This window comes from Lithobates pipiens, unplaced genomic scaffold (assembly GCF_037356315.1).
Source record: "Lithobates pipiens isolate NorthernLeopardFrog02 unplaced genomic scaffold, aLitPip1_a1.2 Scaffold_10, whole genome shotgun sequence".
NCBI classification, from domain to species: Eukaryota; Metazoa; Chordata; class Amphibia; order Anura; family Ranidae; genus Lithobates; species Lithobates pipiens.
In genome coordinates this window covers 107,765,575-107,788,092 of record NW_027507686.1, presented here as the reverse complement: position 1 = coordinate 107,788,092, position 22,518 = coordinate 107,765,575, and the positions used below count along the sequence as shown (strand labels likewise).

Below are 22,518 nucleotides of genomic sequence, written 5' to 3'. Positions count from 1 at the left end.
AAAACTATCCATCTCGGCGAGCGAGGGGCCAATTAACGGGTGAGTAGTCACACAGGGCTCCAATGGCCTCCCCGCCCAAGGCAGACCAGCCAGTGGAACCCGCGCCATCTCCTGCGATAGCTTGACTCATAGCTTCAGTTCCCCATGCCGGTGTCTTATCACATATGGTCCCCCATCGGATAGTGTCCGCTGTGTACTGTGCATGCGCAGTACACAGCAACACAGATTCCGAAAATTGACGAGCATGAACGGCGCCTGCGCACTGAGTCCAGGTTCTATCCTCACTATCCAAGTGGACATAGAGTAAGAGTATAAAAGAGCTGAGCGCAGCGAGCCCGAGCCCGAAGCGTGGCGAGCAAAGCTCGCCTGCGAGGGGCCCTCTAATATTCACAACCCTATGTCCGCTTGGATGGTGGGGCTACCACCTCCACTCACCGCGCAGGCGCCGTTCAGCTTCAGAGATTTTCCGAAGCTTCGTCTGCTCCATACCGCGCATGCGCAATACGGCGCAGACACTATATCATGGCCGGACAGTATATGGCAGAACACCGGCACCAGTCAACCACCGGTGTCATGTGCGTCGCTGTGTAATATAGAGCAGGGTCAGGGTTGCCAATACCTCCCCCCAATTTCGGTCGCAATAGCATTGCCCTACCAATACGCATATGTTTTCCGCGCCAGAGGAACTTGATAAAGATTGAGCGAACCGCATGAAAGAAAGTCTGGGGTATTTTGATAGGTAAGGCTTGTAGTAGATACAGAAGTCGTGGCATCGCGTTCATCTTCAACACATTACAGCGTCCGAACCATGACAGAGCTAGTGGGTCCCATCTTTTAAGGTTCGCTGTAAGCCCATAGGCTTCTTTTTATGTTGTTGGCTTTGACCTGTTTTGTTTGCTTGTTTCTCAAGGCGACCATCTTGGCGTTTGTCAAGAGGGTTGGGCGTGTCTTGAGGAGAACGCTTACGGGCCACATCAACCTGAAAGCACCCGATCTCGTCTGATTTCAGAGGCTAAGCAGCGTCAGGCCTGGTTAGTACCTGGATGGGAGTCTGCCTGGGAAGACCAGGTGCCATAGAAGGATCTGGTCTGGTTAGAGTCTTGATTGGGAGATCGCCTGGGAATACTGGATGCCGTAGGCTTCTATTTATGTTGTTGGCTTTGACCTGTTTTTTTTAGCTTGTTTCCCAAGGTGACCATCTTGGCCTTTGTCAAGAGGCTTCAGAGTGCCCAAAGAGAGTGCCTACGGCCAAATCACCCTGAAAGAGCCCAATCTCATCTGATCTCGGACGCTACGCAGCGATGGGCCTGGTTAGTACCTGGATGGGAGACAGCTTGGGAATACCAGGTGCCGTAGGCTTCTCATTATGTTGTCGGCGTTGACCTGTTTTATTTTCCCTTGTTTCCCAAGGTGACCATCTTGGCGTTTAACAAGAGGGTTGAGAGTGCCCAAAGAGATCACCTACGGCCCCATCACCCTGAAAGCGCCCAATCTCATCTGATCTCAGAGGCTAAACAGTGTCGGGCCTGATTAGTACCTGGATGGGAGACCGCCTGGGAATACCAGGTGCCATAGGCTTCTTTTTATGTTGTTGGCTTTGAACTGTTTATTTCGCTTGTTTCTCAAGGTGACCATCTTGGCGTTTGTCAAGAGGGTTGGGCGGGTCTTGAAGAGAACGCTTACGGCCACATCACCCTGAAAGCACCCGATCTCGTCTGATTTCAGAGGCTTAGCAGCGTCAGGCCTGGTTAGTACCTGGATGGGAGACTGCCTGGGAAGACCAGGTGACATAGAAGGATCTGGCCTGGTTAGTGTCTTGATTGGGAGATCGCCTGGGAATACCAGATGCCGTAAGATTCTTTTTATGTTGTTGGCTTTGACCTGTTTTTTTTCCCTTGTTCCCCAAGGTGACCATCTTGGCATTTGTCAAGAGGGTTGAGAGTGCACAAAGAAATTGCCTATGGGCACAACACCCTGAAAGCGCCCAATCTCGTTTGGTCTCAGAGGCTAAGCAGGGTTGGGCCTGGTTTGTACCTGGATGGGAGACCGCCTGGGTTTTCCAAATGCCACAGGCTTCTTTTTATGTTGTTGGCGTTGACTTGTTTTTTTGTTTGTTTCCCAAGGTGACCATCTTGGCGTTTGTCAAGAGGGTTGAGCATGCATTTGATCTCAGAGGCTAAGCAGGGTTGGGACCTGGTTAGTACCTGGATGGGAGACCGCCTGGCATTTCTCGATGCCATAGGCTATAGTTTTAAGTTGTTGGCATTGACTTATTTTTTTTATTTTTATTTTTCTTTTATTAAGTAGAACAACATAAATATAACAGTCAACCATACAGCATGACCCAGGGTCACAATTACATGGTAACAAAAAATAGGCAGCCAAATAACTCTGGGTTCTCAGAGGGGAGTCCTACAGATTCATGCAGAAAAGAGAGAAACCCCACCTCTGACATGTAGTACAGTATAACTAGTGCAGCTCCGTTCCGACAAATGTAATCATGGAGAACAACTGGGACCACAGCGAGCCAGCTTATCATGACCTACGTGAACCAGAGTAAAATATGAGCCGGTCATGTCCAGAACCCTGGGGTTCTTCTGGGTCCCGAAGGCTAGTAAGGAGACAAGGCATAGTCAAAAGGGAGGACGGGGGAAGAAGAGAGTGCAAAGACGGAGAGAGAGGAGGTGGGGGGATGGCGGCGGGGAAAAAATCAAAATAAAGACAAAAAGGGAGGGGGGGAATGCCACCCAGGGCAGACATGGCCTACGTAGGTAAACGTTAGATGTTCAGTCGTTTTCTGGGACAGAGGCACTGCTCACCTCCTGAATGTAGTAATGCAGGCCCGGGCGGCATTCAGGAGTTGCATCGTGAGGGTTTTTTTGTATTTTCGAACAGGCTGTTCGGTCAAGTGTAGAAGGCACGCTGCTGGAAACCCAAAAGTTCCTCAAGGCCGGGCATGCCCAGAAAAGGTGTCCCATGGTCCCCGTATCTGAATTTCACCTCCAACAAACATCCGGGATTGATCTATCCATTTTATTCAGAAGGTATGGGACTCTATACCAGTGTGAGACTATCTTGTATCCTGATTCTTGATATTGGTTTGCGATGGAAGCTTTATGTACTAAGGTCAGGATCTTCCCTATCTGTTGTGGGGTAAATGTGATGCCTAAGTCCCTCTCCCATTTGTGGATAAATGGTGGGGGTCGACTCCTCCTCCTGACTACTCAATAGGTTGTACAGGAGGGAGAGGGTGTGTCGCACAGGTTCCCTTTTGTGACAGATGGATTCATAGGGTGTCAGGTCTCTAGGAGTGTAGGGGGCCCTTTGTATGGCCAGAAGAAAGTGACGAAGTTGATAAGCACTAAACAAGTCAAGCGGAGGGTCAGAAAGTTCGCGACAGTTTGCGTGGTCGGGAGCCCTCCCGAGGGCCACACCTCTCCCAGACGCTGTTTCCTCACCACTGTCAACTGTCGCAGTTTCTTGTTGGTAAATCCCGGTGGGAAGTCTGGATTAGCTATAACCGGAGTCATTGGTGATGGCAGGGGAGCAATGTGTGTGCAGCGGAACAACCTCCGCACAACAGCCAACGTAGCTCCCACTACGGGGTGACCTCTGAGGTCTTTTGGTAGGGAGGAAAGGAGCCACGGGGAGGTCAATAGGGGAATGGATCCATCCTCAATCTCCATCTCCACCCACTGCTTGTGTGGGCCATTACAATGCCAATCAACGACTCTCGCTAGCAGAGTCACTCTGTAGTATTGTCTAAGATCTGGGAGACCCAGACCCCCCTTGTCCTTTGGTCTGGCAAGCAATTGCAAACGGGCTCTGGGCGGTTTGCGCACCCAAATAAAGTCCCGGAGCAGCACCTACAGTTGTCTGAAAAAAATTGGGGGTAACCGGATCGGTAATGTCTGAAACATGTATAAGATCCGCGGGAGGGCCATCATTTTGAATGCATTACAGCGCCCGAACCAGGTCAGTGTTAAAGCATGCCAGTTTCCCAAATCAGATTTTAGTCTATCCAGGAGAGGGACAAAATTAAGCGGGTACAATTGCGCTAAATCCGCTGCAATGTCAACGCCCAGGTAACGTATAGATTTTTCAGCCCAGTAGAATGGAAAAGCGGAGCGGAGCCTCTTGGCCTCACCATCCGGGACCGATATATTCAATACAGCCGACTTGGCGCAATTGATTTTATAGTTTGATAGGCTGCCGTATCGCTGTAGAGACGCAAGTATATTGGAAAGCAAAATGTGTGGATTGGAGACGGAAAAAATTAGATCGTCAACGTGACCATCTTGGCATTTGTCAAGAGGGTTGAGAGTGCACAAAGAAATTGCCTACGGGCACAACACCCTGAAAGCGCCCAATCTCGTTTGGTCTGAGAGGCTAAGCAGGGTTGGGCCTGGTTTGTACCTGGATGGGAGACCGCCTGGGTTTTCCAAATGCCGCAGGCTTCTTTTTATGTTGTTGGCGTTGACTTGTTTTTTTTGTTTGTTTCCCAAGGTGACCATCTTGGCGTTTGTTAAGAGGGTTGAGCGTGCATTTGATCTCAGAGGCTAAGCAGGGTTGGGACCTCTCGATGCCATAGGCTTTAGTTTTAAGTTGTTGGCATTGACTTATTTTTTTTATTTTTATTATTCTTTTATTAAGTAGAACAACATAAATATAACAGTCAACCATACAGCATGACCCAGGGTCACAATTACATGGTAACAAAAAATAGGCAGCCAAATAACTCTGGGTTCTCAGAGGGGAGTCCTACAGTTTCATTCAGAAAAGAGAGAAACCCCACCTCCGACATGTAGTACAGTATAACTAGTGCAGCTCCGTTCGGACAAATGTAATCATGGAGAACACCTGGGACCACAGCGAGCCAGCTTATCATGACCTACGTGAACCAGAGTAAAATATGAGCCGGTCATGTCCAGAACCCTGGGGTTCTTCTGGGTCCCGAAGGCTAGTAAGGAGACAAGGCATAGTCAAAAGGGAGGACGGGGGAAGAAGAGAGTGCAAAGACGGAGAGAGAGGAGGTGGGGGGATGGCGGCGGGGAAAAAAAGAAAAATAAAGACAAAAAGGGAGGGGGGGAATGCCACCCAGGGCAGACATGGCCTACGTAGGTAAACGTTAGATGTTCAGTCGTTTTCTGGGACAGAAGCACTGCTCACCTCCCGAATGTAGTCTCGAGTACCAGTAAAATACCTCCAGGGCCTCCATGTAACACTAAATGCCTCTTCAGTGTTGTGAAGGGTGGCGGTCAATTCTTCCATCCGGAGAATATGATTGACTTTGGAATACCACAGCACCTTGGATGGGGGCTGAGGCTGCCTCCACAGTGCGGGAATGCAGGCCCGGGCGGCATTCAGGAGTTGCATCGTGAGGGTTTTCTTGTATTTTCGAACAAGCTGTTCGGTCAAGTGTAGAAGGCACGCTGCTGGGAACCCAAAAGTTCCTCAAGGCCGGGCATGCCCAGAAAAGGTGTCCCATGGTCCCCGTATCTGAATTTCACCTCCAACAAACATCCGGGATCGATCTATCCATTTTATTCAGAAGGTATGGGACTCTATACCAGCGTGAGACTATCTTGTATCCTGATTCTTGATATTGGTCTGCTTTATGTACTAAGGTCAGGATCTTCCCTATCTGTTGTGGGGTAAATGTGATGCCTAAGTCCCTCTCCCATTTGTGGATAAATGGTGGGGGTCGACTCCTCCTCCTGACTACTCAATAGGTTGTACAGGAGGGAGAGGGTGTGTCACCCAGGTTCCCTTTTGTGACAGATGGATTCATAGGGTGTCAGGTCTCTAGCAGTGTAGGGGGCCCTTTGTATGGCCAGAAGAAAGTGACGAAGTTGATAAGCACTAAACAAGTCAAGCGGAGGGTCAGAAAGCTCGGCGACAGTTTGCGTGGTCGGGAGCCCTCCTGAGGGCCACACCTCTCCCAGACGCTGTTTCCCCACCACTGTCAACTGTCGCAGTTTCTTGTGGTGATTGGTGATGGCAGGGGAGCAATGTGTGTGCAGCGGAACAACCTCCGCACAACAGCCAATGTAGCTCCCACTACGGGGTGACCTCTGAGGTCTTTTGGTAGGGAGGACAGGAGCCACGGGGAGGTCAATAGGGGAATGGATCCATCCTCAATCTCCATCTCCACCCACTGCTTGTGTGGGCCATTACAATGCCAATCAACGACTCTCGCTAGCAGAGTCACTCTGTAGTATTGTATGAGATCTGGGAGACCCAGACCCCCCTTGTCCTTTGGTCTGGCAAGCAATTGCAAACGTGCTCTGGGCGGTTTGCGCGCCCAAATAAAGTCCCGGAGCAGCACCTGCAGTTGTCTGAAAAAAATTGGGGGTAACCGGATCGGTAATGTCTGGAACATGTATAAGATCCGCGGGAGGGCCATCATTTTGAATGCATTACAGCGCCCGAACCAGGTCAGTGTTAAAGCATGTCAGTTTCCCAAATCAGATTTCAGTCTATCCAGGAGATGGACAAAATTAAGCGGGTACAATTGCGCTAAATCCGCTGCAATGTCAACGCCCAGGTAACGTATAGATTTTTCAGCCCAGTAGAATGGAAAAGTGGAGCGGAGCCTCTTGGCCTCACCATCGGGGACCCATATATTCAATACAGCCGACTTGGCGCAATTGTTTTTATAGTTTGATAGGCTGCCGTGTCGCTGTAGAGACGCAAGTATTTTGGGAAGCAAAATGTGTGGATTGGAGACGGAAAAAATTAGATCGTCAGCGTACGCCGCAATTTTGTGGTGTGCCGAGGGTTTGGATATGCCAGTAATATTTGGGTCATTCCGACATGACACATAAGTGGTTCCAGTGTCAGAATTAAAATTAGGGGAGACAGAGGGCACTCCTGCCTTGTCCCATTAGTGATGGGGAAAGAGTCCGAGCACCACTCGGTCACCCGTACCGCTGCCGACGGCGTGGAGTAAAGTGACATTACCCAGCTCATCATGTTGGGGCCAAGACCTATATGTTCCAGGGTGGCCTGCATTAAGTGCCAGGCCACCCTGTCAAAGGCCTTTTACGCGTCCGTTGACAACATAAGCAAGGGCCTTCCCTGTACATGCGCCGCATGGATTAAATTGAGGACTCGGGCCGTATTGTCTCTAGCTTCCGACTTATTTTTATTTTTTTGTTTGTTTCCCAAGGTGATCATCTTGGCGTTTGTCAAGAGGGTTGAAAGTGCCTGAAGAGATTGCCTACGGGCACATCACCCTGAAAGCACCCGATCTCGTTTGATGTTGGAGGCTAAGAAGAGTCAGGCCTTGTTAGTACCTGGATGGGAGACTGCTTGGGAATACCAGGTGTCGTAGACTTCTTTTTATGTTGTTGGCGTTGACCTGTTTTTTTTTTCGCTTATTTCCCAAAGTGACCATCTTGGTGTTTGTCAAGAGGGTTGAGAGTGCCTGAAGAGATTGCCTACGGCCACATCACTCTGAAAGCACCCAATCTGGTCTGATCTTGGATGCTAAGAAGAGTCGGGCCTGGTTAGTACCTGGATGGGAGACCACCTGGGAATACCAGAGTTATTGTAGGCTTCTTTTTATGATGTTGATTCTTTTTTTTTTTTTTGCTTGTTTCCCAAGGTGACCATCTTGGCATTTGTCAAGAGGGTTGAGAGTGCCCAAAGAGATCGCTTACAGCAGCATCACCCTGAAAGAGCCCTATCTCTTCTCTTCTCTGAGGCTAAGAAGGGTTGGGCCTAGTTAGTACCTGGATGGGAGATGGCGTTGGAATACCAGGTGCCATATTCTTCTTTTTACGTTGTTGACATTGACCTGTTTTTTTTCGCTTGTATCTCAAGGTGACCATCTTGGCATTTGTCAAGAGGGTTGAGAGTGCCCGAAGAGATCACCTACGGCCCCATCACCCTGAAAGCGCCCAATTTCATCTGATCTCGGATGCTAAACAGTGTCAGGCCTGGTTAGTACCTGGATGGGAGACCGCCTGGTAATACCAGGTGCCATAGGCTTCTTTTTTTTTTATTTTTTTTATTTAGTAGTATGCGATATACAATGCAAAGGCAACTTCACAGAATGTGTGATACAAATAGTTACAAACAAACGATCATATTGCATGGATATCAGAGCCAATGGTAAGAAGTCCGAGGAGAATAGCACGTGTACAGCTTTGCAGTAATATCAAGATGAGATTAAAGCTCCATCTCGTTGGGATCCTCTACCACTTAAAATATTATTGATACTTGCCCTGCTACCCTCGAAGAGTTTAGATATCCATAGATAGGGGAAGAGTATTGTGTAGTAGTCAAATGGGGTCGGAACATACCATTTTCTTTTCCCTTTTTTGAGTTAAGAAGGGAAATAGTAGAACTGAAAGGAGGGAGAAGGGGAAAGAGAAGATTGGGGAAGGAAATGGCAGAAAAGGAAAAGAAGGGGTAAGGGGGTGTCGTGGGTAGAGTGGATAGGGTGGGGTCCCCCTCCCAGGGAGCAAGAGACGCCCTCGGCTCACCAGCTCATCAGCTGTCCAACGTTTGGAACAGCGATCTCCAATGATCACCATGAGCTTACTATGTCTCGCGGAGGTATTCTTCTGAAAAGCGAAACTGGGTCCAGTAGAACCATCTGTTCCCATGCTCCTCCGTTTTATCCCTCATTGTGGCAGTCAGGTCTTCCATTCGTTCAATATCATTTACCCTTGCGAACCACTGGGTCACCATTGGAGCAGATTGCTCTTTCCACTGACTTGGGATGCAGGCCCTAGCTGCATTGAGGAGATGTTTAAGTAAGGACTTATGATAACGCTTTCTCGACATAGGAGTTCAATTGAGAAGAACTGCTGCAGGATCATTGGCTAAGGAAATGTCTGTGAACTTGTGGATGAGTCTCAGGACAGGCTGCCAGAATGTTTGTAATTTAGGGCATTCCCCAAAAATGTGGAGAATGGTGCCAGCCTGTTGCCCACAGCAACAGCAGCGGTCAGATTGACCGGGGAATATTTTGGCCAACACCACCGGTGTATGATACCAGCGTGTGATCAGCTTATATGAGATCTCCTGATATTTACTGCAGAGTGACGACTTATGGGCGAAAAAGAGTATTCTGTCCTTCTGTGGTTTGGAGAATGTAGTTTGTAAGTCCCTTTTCCATTTAGCTAGGAAGGGTGGATCCGTGGAGGATTGTGCGTCTGTCAGGATTTTGTAGGACCTAGAGAGGGAATCACGAATTGGGCCATCTTCCAGGCAAAGTTCCTCGAAGGGGTGGAATTGTCTAGAGAAGAACGAATGGTTAGGTAGTGATCCGAGGAAATGGATTAGCTGTCTAGCTCTCCAGCTATCCAATGCAACAGGTACTTGCTCTAGCAGTATGGTCCCCATGGGAATCAAGCCCGTGGGTCCAAGAAATAGGGCTGCTCTCAGAAGCCCTTTCGGGGCTTGCCTGGTAAAGGCCTGGTCAGATAGGCCCGGAGGGAATCTAGGATGTCCAATTATTGGGGTCATAGGAGAAGGGAAGTTAGTCAGGTGGGAAAGGTAAAAAACTATCCATCTCGGCGAGCGAAGGGCCAATTAACGGGTGAGTAGTCACACAGGGCTCCAGTGGCCTCCCCGCCCAAGGCAGACCAGCCAGTGGAACCCGCGCCATCTCCTGCGATAGCTTGACCCATAGCTTCAGTTCCCCATGCCGGTGTCTTATCACATATGGTCCCCCATCGGATAGTGTCCGCTGTGTACTGTGCATGCGCAGTACACAGAAACACAGATTCCGAAAATTACCGAGCATGAACGGAGCCTGCGTACTGAGTCAAGGTTCTATCCCCACTATCCAAGTGGACATAGAGTAAGAATATAAAAGAGCCGAGCGCAGCGAGGCCGAGCCCAAAGCGTGGCGAGCGAAGCTCGCCTACGAGGGGCCCTCTAATATTCACAACCCTATGTCCGCTTGGATGGTGGGGCTACCACCTCCACTCACCGCGCAGGCGCCGTTCAGCTTCAGCGATTTTCCGAAGCTTCGTCTGCTCCGTACTGCGCATGCACAGTACGGCGCAGACACTATATCATGGCCGGACAGTATATGGCAGAACACCGGCACCAGTCATCCACCGGTGTCATGTGTGTCTCTGTGTAATATAGAGCAGGGTCCGGGAAGCCAATACCTCCCCGCAATTTTGGTCGCAATAGCATTGCCCTACCAATACGCATATATTTTCCACGCCAGAGGAACTTGATAAAGATTGAGCGAACCGCATGAAAGAAAGTCTGGGGTATTTTGATAGGTAAGGCTTGTAGTAGATACAGAAGTCGTGGCATCGCGTTCATCTTCAACACATTACAGCGTCCGAACCATGACAGAGCTAGTGGGTCCCAATAAGCAATAAGCGTCAGGCCTGGTTAGTACCTGGATGGGAGACTGCCTGGGGAGACCAGGTGCCATAGAAGGATCTGGTCTGGTTAGTGTCTTGATTGGGAGATCGCCTGGGAATACTGGATGCCGTAGGCTTCTTTTTATGTTGTTGGCTTTGACCTGTTTTTTTTAGCTTGTTTCCCAAGGTGACCATCTTGGCCTTTGTCAAGAGGCTTCAGAGTGCCCAAAAAGAGTGCCTACAGCCAAATCACCCCGAAAGAGCCCAATCTCATCTGATCTCGGAGGCTAAGCAGCGATGGGCCTGGTTAGTACCTGGATGGGAGACAGCTTGGGAATACCAGCTGCCGTAGGCTTCTCATTATGTTGTCGGCGTTCACCTGTTTTATTTTCCCTTGTTTCCCAAGGTGACCATCTTGGCGTTTAACAAGAGGGTTGAGAGTGCCCAAAGAGATCACCTACGGCCCCATCACCCTGAAAGCGCCCAATCTCATCTGATCTCAGAGGCTAAACAGTGTCGGGCCTGGTTAGTACCTGGATGGGAGACCGCCTGGGAATACCAGGTGCCATAGGCTTCTTTTTATGTTGTTGGCTTTGAACTGTTTATTTCACTTGTTTCTCAAGGCGACCATCTTGGCGTTTGTCAAGAGGGTTGGTCGGGTCTTGAAGAGAACGCTTATGGCCACATCACCCTGAAAGCACCCGATCTCGTCTGATTTCAGAGGCTTAGCAGCGTCAGGCCTGGTTAGTACCTGGATGGGAGACTGCCTGGGAAGACCAGGTGACATAGAAGGATCTGGCCTGGTTAGTGTCTTGATTGGGAGATCGCCTGGGAATACCAGATGCCGTAGGATTCTTTTTATGTTGTTGGCTTTGACCTGTTTTTTTCCCTTGTTCCCCAAGGTGACCATCTTGGCATTTGTCAAGAGGGTTGAGAGTGCACAAAGAAATTGCCTACTGGCACAACACCCTGAAAGCGCCCAATCTCTTTTGGTCTCAGAGGCTAAGCAGGGTTGGGCCTGGTTTGTACCTGGATGGGAGACCGCCTGGGTTTTCCAAATGCCGCAGGCTTCTTTTTATGTTGTTGGCGTTGACTTGTTTTTTTTGTTTGTTTCCCAAGGTGTCCATCTTGGCGTTTGTCAAGAGGGTTGAGCGTGCATTTGATCTCAGAGGCTAAGCAGGGTTGGGACCTGGTTAGTACCTGGATGGGAGACCGCCTGGGATTTCTCGATGCCATAGGCTTTAGTTTTAAGTTGTTGGCATTGACTTATTTTTTTTATTTTTATTATTCTTTTATTAAGTAGAACAACATAAATATAACAGTCAACCATACAGCATGACCCAGGGTCACAATTACATGGTAACAAAAAATAGGCAGCCAAATAACTCTGGGTTCTCAGAGGGGTGTCCTACAGTTTCATGCAGAAAAGAGAGAAACCCCACCTCCGACATGTAGTACAGTATAACTAGTGCAGCTCCGTTCGGACAAATGTGGGACCACAGCGAGCCAGCTTATCATGACCTACGTGAACCAGAGTAAAATATGAGCCGGTCATGTCCAGAACCCTGGGGTTCTTCTGGGTCCCGAAGGCTAGTAAGGAGACAAGGCATAGTCAAAAGGGAGGACGGGGGAAGAAGAGAGTGCAAAGACGGAGAGAGAGGAGGTGGGGGGATGGCGGCGGGGAAAAAAAGAAAAATAAAGACAAAAAGGGAGGGGGGGAATGCCACCCAGGGCAGACATGGCCTACGTAGCTAAACGTTAGATGTTCAGTCGTTTTCTGGGACAGAGGCACTGCTCACCTCCCGAATGTAGTCTCGAGTACCAGTAAAATACCTCCAGGGCCTCCATGTAACACTAAATGCCTCTTCAGTGTTGTGAAGGGTGGCGGTCAATTCTTCCATCCGGAGAATATGATTGACTTTGGAATACCACAGAACCTTGGATGGGGGCTGAGGCTGCCTCCACAGTGCGGGAATGCAGGCCCGGGCGGCATTCAGGAGTTGCATCGTGAGGTTTTTTTTGTACTTTCGAACAGGCTGTTCGGTCAAGTGTAGAAGGCACGCTGCTGGGAACCCAAAAGTTCCTCAAGGCCGGGCATGCCCAGAAAAGGTGTCCCATGGTCCCCGTATCTGAATTTCACCTCCAACAAACATCCGGGATTGATCTATCCATTTTATTCAGAAGGTATGGGACTCTATACCAGCGTGAGACTATCTTGTATCCTGATACTTGATATTGGTTTGCGATGGAAGCTTTATGTACTAAGGTCAGGATCTTCCCTATCTGTTGTGGGGTAAATGTGATGCCTAAGTCCCTCTCCCATTTGTGGATAAATGGTGGGGGTCGACTCCTCGTCCTGACTACTCAATAGGTTGTACAGGAGGGAGAGGGTGTGTCGCACAGGTTCCCTTTTGTGACAGATGGATTCATAGGGTGTCAGGTCTCTAGGAGTGTAGGGGGCCCGTTGTATGGCCAGAAGAAAGTGACGAAGTTGATAAGCACTAAACAAGTCAAGCGGAGGGTCAGAAAGCTCGGCGACAGTTTGCGTGGTCGGGAGCCCTCCTGAGGGCCACACCTCTCCCAGACGCTGTTTCCCCACTACTGTCAACTGTCGCAGTTTCTTGTTGGTAAATCCCGGTGGGAAGTCTGGATTAGCTATAACTGAAGTCATTGGTGATGGCAGGGGAGCAATGTGTGTGCAGTGGAACAACCTCCGCACAACAGCCAACGTAGCTCCCACTACGGGGTGACCTCTGAGATCTTTTGGTAGGGAGGACAGGAGCCACGGGGAGGTCAATAGGGGAATGGATCCATCCTCAATCTCCATCTCCACCCACTGCTTGTGTGGGCCATTACAATGCCAATCAACGACTCTCGCTAGCAGAGTCACTCTGTAGTATTGTCTGAGATCTGGGAGACCCAGACCCCCCTTGTCCTTTGGTCTGGCAAGCAATTGCAAATGGGCTCTGGGCGGTTTGCACGCCCAAATAAAGTCCCGGAGCAGCACCTGCAGTTGTCTGAAAAAAATTGGGGGTAACCGGATCGGTAATGTCTGGAACATGTATAAGATCCGTGGGAGGGCCGTCATTTTGAATGCATTACAGCGCCCGAACCAGGTCAGTGTTAAAGCATGCCAGTTTCCCAAATCAGATTTCATCCTATCCAGGAGAGGGACAAAATTAAGCGGGTACAATTGCGCTAAATCCGCTGCGATGTCAACGCCCAGGTAACATATAGATTTTTCAGCCCAGTAGAATGGAAAAGCGGAGCGGAGCCTCTTGGCCTCACCATCCGGGACCGATATATTCAATACAGCCGACTTGGCGCAATTGATGTTATAGTTTGATAGGCTGCCATATCGCTGTAGAGACGCAAGTATATTGGGAAGCAAAATGTGTGGATTGGAGACGGAAAAAATTAGATCGTCAGCGTACGCCGCAATTTTGTGGTGTGCCGAGGGTTTGGCTATGCCAGTAATATTCGGGTCATTCCGAACGTGACACATAAGTGGTTCCAGTGTCAGATTAAAAATTAGGGGAGACAGAGGGCACCCCTGCCTCATCCCATTAGTGATGGGGAAAGAGTCCGCGCATCACTCGTTCACCCGTACCGCTGCCGACGGCGTGGAGTAAAGCGTGGTCTAGTTATTAAAAGATGGGACCCACTAGCTCTGTCATGGTTCAGACGCTGTAACGTGTTGAAGATGAACGCGATGCCACGACTTCTGTATCTACTACAAGCCTTACCTATCAAAATACCCCAGACTTCCTTTCATGCGGTTCGCTCAATCTTTATCAAGTTCCTCTGGCGCGGAAAACATATGCGTATTGGTAGGGCAATGCTATTGCGACCGAAATTGCGGGGAGGTATTGGCTTCCCGGACCCTGCTCTATATTACACAGCGACGCACATGACACCGGTGGTTGACTGGTGCCGGTGTTCTGCCATATACTGTCCGGCCATGATATAGTGTCCGCGCCGTACTGCGCATGCGCAGTACGGAGCAGACGAAGCTTCGGAAAATCTCTGAAGCTGAACAGCGCCTGCGCGGTGAGTGGAGGTGGTAGCCCCACCATCCAAGCGGACATAGGGTTGTGAATATTAGAGGGCCCCTCGCAGGCGAGCTTCGCTCGCCACGCTTCGGACTCGGCCTCGCTGCGCTCGGCTCTTTTATATTCTTACTCTATGTCCACTTGGATAGTGGGGATAGAACCTGGACTCAGTGCGCAGGCGCCGTTCATGCTCGGCAATTTTCGGAATCTGTGTTGCTGTGTACTGCGCATGCACAGTACACAGCGGACACTATCCGATGGGGGACCATATGTGATAAGACACCGGCATGGGGAACTGAAGCTATGGGTAAAGCTAGAGCAGGAGATGACGCAGGTTCCACTGGTTGGTCTGCCTTGGGCGGGGAGGCCATTGGAGCCCTGTGTGACTACTCACCCGTTAATTGGCCCCTCGCTCGCCGAGATGGATAGTTTTTTTCACCTTTCCCACCTGACTAACTTCCCTTCTCCTATGACCCCAATTATTGGACATCCTAGATTCCCTCCGGGCCTGTCTGACCAGGCCTTTACCAGGCAAGCCCCGAAAGGGCTTCTGAGAGCAGCCCTATTTCTTGGACCCACGGGCTTGATTCCCATGGGGACCATACTGCTAGAGCAAGTACCTGTTGCATTGGATAGCTGGAGAGCTAGACAGCTAATCCATTTCCTCGGATCACTACCTAACCATTCGTTCTTCTCTAGACAATTCCACCCCTTCGAGAAACTTTGCCTGGATGATGGCCCAATTCGTGGTTCCCTCTCTAGGTCCTACCAAATCCTGACAGACGCACAATCCTCCACGGATCCACCCTTCCTAGCTAAATGGAAAAGGGACTTACAAACTACATTCTCCAAACCACTGAAGGACAGAATACTCTTTTTCGCCCATAAGGCGTCACTCTGCAGTAAATTTTAGGAGATCTCATATAAGCTGATCACACGCTGGTATTGTACACCTGTGGTGTTGGCCAAAATATTCCCCGGTCAATCTGACCGCTGCTGTCGCTGTGGGCAACAGGCTGGCACCATTCTCCACATTTTCTGGGAATGCCCTAAATTACAAACATTCTGGCAGCCTGTCCTGAGACTCATCCACAAGTTCACAGACATTTCCTTAGCCAATGATCCCGCAGCAGTTCTTCTCAATCTAACTCCTATGTCGAGAAAGCGTTATCATAAGTCCTTACTTAAACATCTCCTCAATGCAGCTAGGGCCTGCATCCCAAGTCAGTGGAAAGAGCAATCTGCTCCAATGGTGACCCAGTGGTTCGCAAGGGTAAATGATATTGAATGAATGGAAGACCTGACTGCCACAATAAGGGATAAAATGGAGGAGCATGGGAACAGATGGTTCTACTGGACCCAGTTTAGCTTTTCGGAAGAATACCTCCGCGAGACATAGTAAGCTCATGGTGATCGTTGGAGATCGCTGTTCCAAACGTTGGACAGCTGATGAGCTAGTGAGCTGAGGGCGTCTCTTGCTCCCTGGGAGGGGACCCCATCCTATCCACTCTACCCACGACACCCCCTTACCCCTTCTTTTCCTTTTCTGCCATTTCCTTCCCCAATCTTCTCTTTCCCCTTCTCCCTCCTTTCAGTTCTACTATTTCCCTTCTTAACTCAAAAAAGGGAAAAGAAAATGGTATGTTCCGACCCCATTTGACTACTACACAATACTCTTCCCCTATCTATGGATATCTAAACTCTTCGAGGGTAGCAGGGCTAGTATCAATAATATTTTAAGTGGTAGAGGATCCCAACGAGATGGAGCTTTAATCTCATCTTGATATGACCGCAAAGCTGTACATGTGCTATTCTCCTCGGACTTCTTACCATTGGCTCTGATATCCATGCAATATGATCGTTTGTTTGTAACTATTTGTATCACACATTCTGTGTAGTTGCCTTTGCATTGTATGTCGCATACTACTAAATAAAAAAAAAAAAAAAAAGCCTATGGCTCCTGGTATTCCCAGGCGGTCTCCCATCCAGGTACTAACCAGGCCTGACACTGTTTAGCATCCGAGATCAGACGAGATTGGGCGCTTTCAGGGTGATGGGGCCGTAGGTGATCTCTTCGGACACTCTCAACGCTCTTCACAAACGCCAAGATGGTCACCTTGGGAAACAAGTGAAAAAAAAAACAGGTCAAGGCCAACAACATAAAAAGAAGCCTACAGCACCTAGTATTCCCAGGTGGTCTCCAATCCAGGTACTAGCAAGGCCCAACCCTGTTTAGCTTCTGAGATCAGAGGAGATCGGGTGCTTTCAGGGTTATGTGCCCATAGGCAATCTCTTTGGGCATTCTCAACCCTCTTGACAAATGCCAAGATAGTCACCTTGAGATACAAGCGAAAAAAAACAGGTCAATGTCAACAACATAAAAAGAAGAATACGGCACCTGGTATTCCAAAGGCATCTCCCATCCAGGTACTAACTAGGCCCAACCCTTCTTAGCCTCAGAGAAGAGATAGGGCTCTTTCAGGGTGATGCTGCTGTAAGCGATCTCTTTGGGCACTCTCAACCCTCTTGACAAATGCCAAGATGGTCACCTTGGGAAACAAGTGAAAAAAAAAACAGGTCAAGGCCAACAACATAAAAGGAAGCCTACAGCACCTAGTATTCCCAGGTGGTCTCCAATCCAGGTACTAGCAAGGCCCAACCCTGTTTAGCTTCTGAGATCAGAGAAGATTGGGCGCTTTCAGGGTTATGTGCCCATAGGCAATCTCTTTGGGTATTCTCAACCCTCTTGACAAATGCCAAGATAGTCACCTTGAGATACAAACGAAAAAAAACAGGTCAATGTCAACAACATAAAAAGAAGAATACGGCACCTGGTATTCCAACGCCATCTCCCATCCAGGTACTAACTAGGCCCAACCCTTCTTAGCCTCAGAGAAGAGAAGAGATAGGGCTCTTTCAGGGTGATGCTGCTGTAAGCGATCTCTTTGGGCACTCTAAACCCTCTTGACAAATGCCAAGATGGTCACCTTGGGAAACAAGCAAAAAAAAAAAAAACGAATCAACGCCAACAACATAAAAAGAAGCCTACAATAACTGGTATTCCCAGGTGGTCTCCCATCCAGGTACTAACCAGGCCCGACTCTTCTTAGCCTCCAAGATCAGACGAGATTGGGTGCTTTCAGAGTGATGTGGCCATAGGCAACCTCTTCAGGCACTCTCAACCCTCTTGACAAACACCAAGATGGTCACTTTGGGAAACAAGCGAAAAAAAAACAGGTCAACGCCAACAACATAAAAAGAAGTCTATGACACCTGGTATTCCCAGGCGGTCTCCCATCCAGCTACTAACAAGGCCCGACTCTTCATAGCCTCCAACATCAAACGAGATCGGGTGCTTTCAGGGTGATGTGCCCGTAGGCAATCTCTTCAGGCACTTACAACCCTCTTGACAAACACCAAGATGGTCACCTTGGGAAACAAGCAAAAAAATAAAAAATAAGTCGGAAGCTAGAGACAATACGGCCCGAGTCCTCAATTTAATCCATGCGGCGCATGTACAGGGAAGGCCCTTGCTAATGTTGTCAACGGACGCGGAGAAGGCCTTTGACAGGGTGGCCTGGCACTTTATGCAGGCCACCCTGGAACATATAGGTCTTGGCCCCAACATGATGAGCTGGGTAATGTCGCTTTACTCCACGCCGTCGGCAGCGGTACGGGTGAACGAGTGGTGCTCGGACTCTTTCCCCATCACTAATGGGACGAGGCAGGGGTGCCCTCTGTCTCCCCTAATTTTTATTCTGACACTGGAACCACTTATGTGTCACGTTCGGAATGACGCGAATATTACTGGCATATCCAAACCCTCGGCACACCACAAAATTGCGGCGTACACTGACGATCTAATTTTTTCCGTCTCCAATCCACACATTTTGCTTCCCAATATACTTGCGTCTCTACAGTGATACGGCAGCCTCTCAAACTATAAAATCAATTGCGCCAAGTCGGCTGTATTGACTATATCGGTCCCGGATGGTGAGGCCAAGAGGCTCCGCTCCGCTTAATTTTGTCCCTCTGCTGGATAGACTGAAATCTGATTTGGGAAACTGGCATGCTTTAACACTGACCTGGTTCGGGCGCTGTAATGCATTCAAAATGACGGCCCTCCCGCGGATCTTATACATGTTCCAGACATTACCGATCCGGTTACCCCCAATTTTTTTCAGACAACTGCAGGTGCTGGTCCGGGACTTTATTTGGGCGTGCAAACCGCCCAGAGCCCGTTTGCAATTTCTTGCCAGACCAAAGGACAAGGGGGGTCTGGGTCTCCCAGATCTCAGACAATACTACAGAGTGACTCTGCTAGCAAGAGTCGTTGATTGGCATTGTAATGGCCCACACAAGCAGTGGGTGGAGATGGAGATTGAGGATGGATCCATTCCCCTATTGACCTCCCCGTGTAGCTCCTGTCCTCCCTACCAAAAGACCTCAGAGGTCACCCCGTAGTGGGAGCTACGTAGGCTGTTGTGCAGAGGTTGTTCCGCTGCACACACATTGCTCCCCTGCCATCACCAATGACTCCGGTTATAGGTAATCCAGATTTCCCACCGGGATTTACCAACAATAAACTGCGACAGTTGACAGTGGTGGGGAAACAGCGTCTGGGAGAGGTGTGGCCCTCGGGAGGGCTCCCGACCACGCAAACTGTCGCCGAGCTTTCTGACCCTCCGCTTGACTTGTTTAGTGCTTATCAACTTCGTCACTTTCTTCTGGCCATACAAAGGGCCCCCTACACTCCTAGAGACCTGACACCCTATGAATCCATCTGTCACAAAAGGGAACCTGTGCGACACACCCTCTCCCTCCTGTACAACCTATTGAGTAGTCAGGAGGAGGAGTCAACCCCCACCATTTATCCACAAATGGGAGAGGGACTTAGGCATCACATTTACACCACAACAGATAGGGAAGATCCTGACCTTAGTACATAAAGCTTCCATCGCAAACCAATATCAAGAATCAGGATACAAGATAGTATCACGATGGTATAGAGTCCCATATCTTCTGAATAAAATGGATAGATCGATCCCGGATGTTTGTTGGAGGTGAAATTCAGATACGGGGACCATGGGACACCTTTTCTGGGCATGCCCGGCCTTGAGGAACTTTTGGGTTCCCAGCAGCGTGCCTTCTACACTTGACCGAACAGCCTGTTCGAAAATACAAAAAAACCCTCACGATGCAACTCCTGAATGCCGCCCGGGCCTGCATTCCCGCACTGTGGAGGCAGCCTCAGCCCCCATCCAAGGTGCTGTGGTATTCCAAAGTCAATCATATTCTCCGGATGGAAGAATTGACCGCCACCCTTCACAACACTGAAGAGGCATTTAGTGTTACATGGAGGCCCTGGAGGTATTTTACTGGTACTCGAGACTACATTCGGAAGGTGAGCAGTGTCTCTGTCCCAGAAAACGACTGAACATCTAACGTTTACCTACGTAGGCCATGTCTGCCCTGGGTGGCATTCCCCCCCTCCCTTTTTGTCTTTATTTTTATTTTTTTCCCCGCCGCCATCCCCCCACCTCCTCTCTCTCCGTCTTTGCACTCTCTTCTTCACCCGTCCTCCCTTTTGACTATGCCTTGTCTCCTTACTATCCTTCGGCACCCAGAAGAACCCCAGGGTTCTGGACATGACCGGCTCATATTTTACTCTGGTTCACGTAGGTCATGATAAGCTGGCTCGCTGTGGTCCCAGTTGTTCTCCATGATTACATTTGTCTGAACGGAGCTGCACTACTCCGTTACTCAGTACTACTGTACTACATGTCGGAGGTGGGGTTTCTCTCTTTTCTGCATGAAACTGTAGGACTCCCCTCTGAGAACCCAGAGTTATTTGGCTGCCTATTTTTTGTTACCATGTAATTGTGACCCTGGGTCATGCTGTATGGTTGACTGTTATATTTATGTTGTTCTACTTAATAAAAGAATAATAAAAATAAAAAAAATAAGTCAATGCCAACAACTTAAAACTAAAGCCTATGGCATCGAGAAATCCCAGGTGGTCTCCCATTCAGGTACTAACCAGGTCCCAACCCTGCTTAGCCTCTGAGATCAAATGCATGCTCAACCCTCTTGACAAACGCCAAGATGGTCACCTTGGGAAACAAACAAAAAAAACAAGTCAACGCCAACAACATAAAAAGAAGCCTGCGGCATTTGGAAAACCCAGGCGGTCTCCCATCCAGGTACAAACCAGGGCCAACCCTGCTTAGCCTCTGAGACCAAACGAGATTGGGCGCTTTCAGGGTGTTGTGCCCGTAGGCAATTTCTTTGTGCACTCTCAACCCTCTTGACAAATGCCAAGATGGTCACCTTGGGAAACAAGGGAAAAAAACAGGTCAAAGCCAACAACATAAAAAGAATCCTACGGCATCCGGTATTCCCAGGCGATCTCCCAATCAAGACACTAACCAGGCCAGACCCTTCTATGTCACCTGGTCTTCCCAGGCAGTCTCCCATCCAGGTACTAACCAGGCCTGACGCTGCTAAGCCTCTGAAATCAGACGAGATCGGGTGCTTTCAGGGTGATGGGGCCGTAGGTGACCTCTTTGGGCACTCTCAACCCTCTTGTTAAACGCCAAGATGGTCACCTTGGGAAACAAGCGAAGATAAACAGGTAAACGCCAACAACATAAAAAGAAGCCTACGGCACCTGGTATTCACAGATGGTCTCCCATACAGGTATTAACCAGGCCGTACACTGCTAGGCCCCCGAGATCAGATGAGATTGTGTGCTTTCAGGGTGATGTGGCCATAGGTGTGGCCATAGGTGTTCTATTTAGACACTCTCAACCCTCTTGACAAATACCAAGATGGGAAACAAGTGAAAAAAAAACAGGTCAACGCCAACAACATAGACCCTGGCGGTCTCCCATCTGACCCAGAACCTGCTTAGCCTCTGAGATCGGGCGCTTTCAGGGTGATGTGACCTCAGGCGAACGCTTTGGGACATACTCAAAACTCTTGACTGATGCTAAAATGGTCACCTTGAGAAACAAGCGAAAGAAAAACAGGTCAAAGCCAACAATATAAAAAGATTCCTACGGCACCTTTAATTAGGTACTATCCAGGCCGGACCCTGCTTAGCCTCTGAGATCAGATGAGATTGGGCGCTTTCAGGGGGATGTGGCCGTAGGAGATTTCTTTGGGCTCTCTCAGCCCTCTTGACAAATGCCAAGATGATCACCTTGGGAAACAAGCAGAAAAAAAACCATGTCAACGCCAACAACATAAAAAGAATCCTATGGCACCTGGTATTTCCAGTTGGTCTCCCATCCAGTTACTAATCAGGCCCGACAATGCTTAGCCTCCGAGATCAGACAAGATCAGGCACTTTCAAGGTGATGGGGCCATAGGCGATCTCTTCGGGCACTCTCAACCATCTTGACAAACGCCAAAATGGTTATCTTGTTAAACAAGCGAAAAAAACCAAGTCATTGCCAACATTGGAGGCTAAGCAGGGTTTGGCAATCAGTTTCCTTGCCTGAAATAGGCATCTCAGAACTGCCATCTGGCTACTTCCCGGGTTTCCAACTCCTTCAACTAATCCCAGGAGACAATACTTCGCCTCCATCCTGGTGGAGGTTCCAAACACCCGATCAATGGTTCCTGTCACCTCTGTCCAGTAGCGGATCAACTTCGGGCATCTCCAAAACATGTGCATCATGTCTCCCCCCATGTTCCCGCACCGGGGGCAACTTGCGTCCGGCCGTTCGGCAAAACTGAAAAAGTTTACGAGGAGCATAATAGGTTCTATATAATAAGAACAGATGTGAAATCCTCTGTGAGGAGAGCCACAATTCACCACAGGCAGGATTCCTGTGGCCAATTATAGCTCAGGGGGGTTTAGTACACACCCCACACTATATAAGGACGCCAGCGCGGCGGCCTTGTATAGTGTGTTGCGGTGGTCAGGGAAAGAGGACGATAGGCAGGGACAGTGTCTTTACTGCTTGGGAACCTGGCACTGTTACAGTGGGTGATATGTACACACCTGAAGCTACCCTTTATTGCTGGTGTTCAATTTCTGCAATACATGCATCTGCAGTGCAGAAGTTAGAGTGGGTGTTGTGTGCCTCCTGCACAGTATACACCTTATTGCTGGTGTT

The 22,518-nt window shown here is 49.2% G+C and overlaps 10 pseudogenes; 6 read left to right on the top strand and 4 right to left on the bottom strand.

The window, feature by feature from the left end:
* Positions 1–1,240: 1,240 nt before the first annotated feature.
* LOC143957654 (5S ribosomal RNA) lies at positions 1,241–1,359 on the top strand (annotated as a pseudogene).
* Positions 1,360–1,459: 100 nt separating this feature from the next.
* LOC143957401 (5S ribosomal RNA) lies at positions 1,460–1,578 on the top strand (annotated as a pseudogene).
* Positions 1,579–7,440: 5,862 nt separating this feature from the next.
* Positions 7,441–7,561, top strand: LOC143956945 (5S ribosomal RNA; annotated as a pseudogene).
* Positions 7,562–7,876: 315 nt separating this feature from the next.
* LOC143949646 (5S ribosomal RNA) lies at positions 7,877–7,995 on the top strand (annotated as a pseudogene).
* A 2,581-nt stretch (positions 7,996–10,576) lies between these two features.
* On the top strand, positions 10,577–10,695 carry LOC143953527 (5S ribosomal RNA; annotated as a pseudogene).
* Positions 10,696–10,795: 100 nt separating this feature from the next.
* Positions 10,796–10,914, top strand: LOC143956853 (5S ribosomal RNA; annotated as a pseudogene).
* Positions 10,915–16,340: 5,426 nt separating this feature from the next.
* LOC143944303 (5S ribosomal RNA) lies at positions 16,341–16,459 on the bottom strand (annotated as a pseudogene).
* Positions 16,460–16,560: 101 nt separating this feature from the next.
* On the bottom strand, positions 16,561–16,679 carry LOC143942642 (5S ribosomal RNA; annotated as a pseudogene).
* Positions 16,680–17,434: 755 nt separating this feature from the next.
* Positions 17,435–17,553, bottom strand: LOC143945139 (5S ribosomal RNA; annotated as a pseudogene).
* Positions 17,554–21,648: 4,095 nt separating this feature from the next.
* LOC143949580 (5S ribosomal RNA) lies at positions 21,649–21,767 on the bottom strand (annotated as a pseudogene).
* Between the last annotated feature and the right edge of the window lie 751 nt (positions 21,768–22,518).